Source organism: Heterodontus francisci, chromosome 6 (genome assembly GCF_036365525.1).
Source record: "Heterodontus francisci isolate sHetFra1 chromosome 6, sHetFra1.hap1, whole genome shotgun sequence".
In the NCBI taxonomy this organism is placed as follows: Eukaryota; Metazoa; Chordata; class Chondrichthyes; order Heterodontiformes; family Heterodontidae; genus Heterodontus; species Heterodontus francisci.
In genome coordinates, this window is record NC_090376.1 from 123,276,122 (window position 1) to 123,282,121 (window position 6,000).

Consider the following 6,000-nt stretch of genomic DNA (forward strand, 5'->3'; position numbering starts at 1 on the left):
ACTTGGTTTTCTCAATCATCACTATTGCTGTGCACAGCTGCCTGTATCTGCTCTGCTTGTACTGGTACTGGTGCCATTTAAGTAGCTGCTAAAATCCTTATTCATGCCTTTTTTTACCTCTAGGTTTGACTATTCCAATGCTCTCCTGGCCAGCCTGCTATTTACCACTTGAGTTCTCTGCACCTGTATCTTAACTCGCGCCAAATCCTATCATCCCGTGCTCGCTGACCTACATTTGCTCCTGATCTGACAACATCTCGATTTAAAAATTCTCATCCTTGTTTTCAAATCCGTCCATGGTCTTGGCCTTGCCTATTCCTGTAATCTCCTCCTGCCCTACAATCCTCCAAAATATCTGTGCTTCTCCAATTCTGGCCTCTTGTGCATCCCTGATTTTCATCACTCCACCATTGACAGTTGTGCCTTCAGCTGGCTGGGCCCTGAGCACTGGAATTCCTTCCTTAAACCTCTCTGCCTTTTTCTCCTCCTTTAAGATGCTCCTTAAAACCTATCTCTGACCAAGTTTTTGGTCACCTGTCCTAATATCTCCATATGTGGCTTGGTGTCAAATTTTGTTTGGTAACAGTCTTGTGAAGTGCCTTGGGATGTCTTACTTCTTTAAAGGTGCTATATAAATGCAAGTTGTTATTGTAGATTTTAAAAAATCTAGTAGCTCTCCTGTGGCATTTTCACAGTCTGGAACCTGGGGTGCAGAAGCAGTAACAACAACGTGCATTTATGTGGCACCTTTAACTTAGCAAAATGATGCAAAGTCCCAGAGGCATAATGAAAAAATAATGAGCCAAAGAAGACATTATTAGGGTGGGTGAGGCAGCGTAATTGGTCAATCATTAACAGTGTTTTTGAAATGAATCGAGATTTGTGGTCTATTTGAACAGCAGCTCCCTGGGTCTGAAGTTTATCTCAAACCTTATTCAATGGAAGAATCTTTCCTGGTGATTGTAATTGGTTTTCAAAATCTGTTCTGAGCTCGAGTTGTTGTACTGTGGGGATTGATACAGAACACCTGGATACACTCTTGTCCACATATTAACCTGGCAAACTACTAAAAGCTGAGCAACAGCTTCAAAAAGCCGACAGTTCAAAACTGCCTTGAATGCAAGAACACTTTTGAACTACAAGAAAGCCCCCAGCGATTTAACATCCGCAGCACTTAAAGCAGCCAGAAGTACTGCACAAAGAACAGCTAGGCGTTGCGCAAACGACTACTGGCAACACCTATGCAGTCATATTCAGCTGGCCTCAGACACCGGAAACATCAGAGGAATGTATGATGGCATGAAGAGAGCTCTTGGGCCAACCATCAAGAAGATCACCCCCCTCAAATCTAAATCGGGGGACATAATCACTGACCAACGCAAACAGATGGACCGCTGGGTTGAGCACTACCTAGAACTGTACTCCAGGGAGAATGCTGTCACTGAGACTGCCCTCAATGCAGCCCAGCCTCTACCAGTCATGGATGAGCTGGACATACAGCCAACCAAATCGGAACTCAGTGATGCCATTGATTCCCTAGCCAGCGGAAAAGCCCCTGGGAAGGACAGCATTACCCCTGAAATAATCAAGAGTGCCAAGCCTGCTATACTCTCAGCACTACATGAACTGCTATGCCTGTGCTGGGACGAGGGAGCAGTACCCCAGGACATGCGCGATGCCAACATCATCACCCTCTATAAAAACAAAGGTGACCGCGGTGACTGCAACAACTACCGTGGAATCTCCCTGCTCAGCATAGTGGGGAAAGTCTTTGCTCGAGTCGCTCTGAACAGGCTCCAGAAGCTGGCCGAGCGCGTCTACCCTGAGGCACAGTGTGGCTTTCGTGCAGAGAGATCGACTATTGACATGCTGTTCTCCCTTCGTCAGATACAGGAGAAATGCCGTGAACAACAGATGCCCCTCTACATTGCTTTCATTGATCTCACCAAAGCCTTTGACCTCGTCAGCAGACGTGGTCTCTTCAGACTACTAGAAAAGATCGGATGTCCACCAAAGCTACTAAGTATCATCACCTCATTCCATGACAATATGAAAGGCACAATTCAACATGGTGGCTCCTCATCAGAGCCCTTTCCTATCCTGAGTGGTGTGAAACAGGGCTGTGTTCTCGCACCCACACTTTTTGGGATTTTCTTCTCCCTGCTGCTTTCACATGCGTTCAAATCCTCTGAAGAAGGAATTTTCCTCCACACAAGATCAGGGGGCGGGTTGTTCAACCTTGCCCGTCTAAGAGCGAAGTCCAAAGTACGGAAAGTCCTCATCAGAGAACTCCTCTTTGCTGACGATGCTGCTTTAACATCTCACACTGAAGAATGCCTGCAGAGTCTCATCGACAGGTTTGCGTCTGCCTGCAATGAATTTGGCCTAACCATCAGCCTCAAGAAAACGAACATCATGGGGCAGGATGTCAGAAATGCTCCATCCATCAATATTGGCGACCACGCTCTGGAAGTGGTTCAAGAGTTCACCTACCTAGGCTCAACTATCACCAGTAACCTGTCTCTAGATGCAGAAATCAACAAGCGCATGGGTAAGGCTTCCACTGCTATGTTCAGACTGGCCAAGAGAGTGTGGGAAAATGGCGCACTGACACGGAACACAAAAGTCCGAGTGTATCAGGCCTGTGTCCTCAGCACCTTGCTCTACGGCAGCGAGGCCTGGACAACGTATGCCAGCCAAGAGCGACGTCTCAATTCATTCCATCTTCGCTGCCTTCGGAGAATACTTGGCATCAGGTGGCAGGACTATATCTCCAACACAGAAGTCCTTGAAGCGGCCAACATCCCCAGCTTATACACACTACTGAGTCAGCGGCGCTTGAGATGGCTTGGCCATGTGAGCCGCATGGAAGATGGCAGGATCCCCAAAGACACATTGTACAGCGAGCTCGCCACTGGTATCAGACCCACCGGCCGTCCATGTCTCCGTTATAAAGACGTCTGCAAACGCGACATGAAATCGTGTGACATTGATCACAAGTCGTGTGAGTCAGTTGCCAGCATTCGCCAGAGCTGGCGGGCAGCCATAAAGACAGGGCTAAATTGTGGCGAGTCGAAGAGACTTAGTAGTTGGCAGGAAAAAAGACAGAGGCGCAAGGGGAGAGCCAACTGTGCAACAGCCCCAACAAACAAATTTCTCTGCAGCACCTGTGGAAGAGCCTGTCACTCCAGAATTGGCCTTTATAGCCACTCCAGGCGCTGCTTCACAAACCACTGACCACCTCCAGGCGCGTATCCATTGTCTCTCGAGATAAGGAGGCCCAAAAGAATGTGAAAGCAAGTGATCACACTGAAAGTGCAGCAGGAAACCAGATGCCCAATATTCCATCAGTTCCATTGGAGGATAAAAAACATAAATACGTATGTGTCCAGAGGCACGTCTTTCTAGTTCCAATTTTTTTATTTTAAAATTCTACATTCTGGTTATTTATAAATACTTTAATACTTCACAATTAAATTTTTAAACAAAATTTTTTAAAAAGTTGGGATTTTTAGCAGATGAATCAGACTTGGTTTTCTCAATCGTCACTATTGCCCTTCAACACGCCCCCAGTTTCCAGAGACATTATTCTGCAACCAACCCCCGACCTAGTTTATAGAAATACTGTCTCCCTCCCCAGCCCTTCCAGTTTATGTTCAACATCTCCCAGAACAAAGTCGTCTGCTTAATTGATGACTCTGCCACTGAACTCAATATCCACCACTGTCGATGAAGCATGTACTATCTACAGGAGTACTAGTTGAACCAAGCTTACTGCAACATTAGCTTGCAGCCCTGCAAGCTGTATGAGCAAGAAGGACAAGTGCAGTACTGTAATGGGGACACCATCATCTACAAGTTCCCTTATCAACTCGCACACCATCCTGACTTGGACATCTAACATCACTTTGGGAACAGCATCACCACAAGGACTGCAGTGTTTCAAGGAAAAGTCCCAGCACCAGTTTGTCAGGGCAATCCAAGGATGTGCAGTAAATACAGATACTGTCCCAAAACGCTGGCAACTCAAAATACAACATACAACTGAACATCAGTCCTGAATGAAAGCATATGAGCAATGCTTCTGCTTCAAGGTAACTGAATTGTTAAATTAATTTTTATTACATTAGATTTCAAGGTTTATGTTAGCACTTTGGAACCAAATTCCACAGAAACTGTGATATCAACATTTGACCTACAAAAAGAATGTTTACATCAGGAGTGCAGTGGAACATTAACTTGTCATGACTTAATCTGCAGTTATACTCACATTTTCCATCAGTTGTATGATAGAAAAATATGGAAGTACACTAGTTGAATTTCTTACAGTGATCTACTTAGCAATGATTTATGGGAGAAGGAAATTCTGATGGTGCATAATTTATCTCCTAGTGGAAATTTAGATTTTCAAAATTTTTTGGTCCATTTTACACATAAAATGTTACAGCACAGAAACAGGCCATTCAGCCCAACTGGTCCGTGTAGGTGTTTTTGCTTCACACAAGCCTCCTCCCACCTTGTTTCATCTATATCAGCATGTCCTGTTATTCCTTTCTCCTTCATGTGTTTATCCAGCTTCCCCTTAAAATGCATCTATGCTATTCACCTCAACCACTCCATGTGATAGTGAGTTCTACATTCTCACCACTCAGAATACAGAAGTTCCTCCTGAATTTCCTATTGGGTTTATGGCTTTATTAGTGACTACCTTTAAAGCTATGTCCACTAGTTCTTGACTCCCCCACCCCACCCACCCCCTCCCCCCCCCCCCCCCCCCCCCCCCATCCCCATCCCCTCTCATCTCATTTTGAAGTGTATTTCAGCTGCATAGATTCTGTTGTCTGGAAATTCCTTCATAAATCACTATGTCTCAGCTGAACAAATTCCACACTCCACCTCTCTTACTTAAAAGCCCATCTCTTCAAACAAGCTTTAAGTCACACACTCAATCTCTCCATTTGCGAATAAGCATCTGCTTTTTTCTGCACTTATCTGTGAAGTGTGTTTTATGTTAGAAGTACAATATAAATACAAATTGTTATATTCATTTTTCTTGTATGTGTATAGATAGTTAGCACTACCAAAATTATAGAAATAGGTATATGTATTTTAAATAAAAGCAAAATACTGCAGATGCTGGAAATCTGAAATAAAAACAAAAAATGATGGAAATACTCAGCAAGTCTGGCAGCATCTGTGGAGAGAGAAGCAGAGTTAATGTTTCAAGGCAGTGACCTTTCATCAGAACTGGAAAAGGTTAGAAATGTAATAGGTTTTAAGCAAATAAAGCAGGGGTGGGGCAAAAGATAACAAAAGGGAAGGTGTAGGTATTTTAAAGTTAGTTTTAAATTACTCTTAAGACATGTCAGGAACACGCACAAGCAGTATAAGAGTTGAAGGTAAGGAACAATCCTATTTCATGGATTTAGGTGTCAAGGACCCTTATCTAAGTGATACTTAGCTCGTAAAAGATAGGCTATCAGTTATATTATTTTATGGTAGCAAAGGTCAAATCTTTGAATTGCTTCAATAGAATTGTAATTAAGGAGGACAATTTATTTTAGCTCAAAGACTCCATTATCTCTTTGGGAAGTGATATGAAGTGAGACTTATATCTCCTAAAATGAACAAAACAAAGTTTTCTAAAAACATGAAAATAAAATAAATTAGTAGATCTTCAAGGATACAAGCCTAAAAGTTCCTACTAGCAGGCTCCTGGGTGCAGGCCAGGGTTTGATCAGAATTTCCACCCTGGAGTCCGGTTTCAGCTGGTTTTTGCCACAGCAGGGGAGGGTATCGTGACCAGCCACAGCGTAAGTAAGGTAATTGTGCCAGCTGAACAGCTTTAAAATCTTTTCTTTAAATCTAAGAGCCAATTTTTAAATAAGGCTTTTCTGCACTTAGAGAAATGACAGACAATACAATGTATTCCATGCGACAATTATTTTTAATGGATGAGTGGCTTGGAGAACAGAGGTAATCCTCCCCATCAGGATCAAA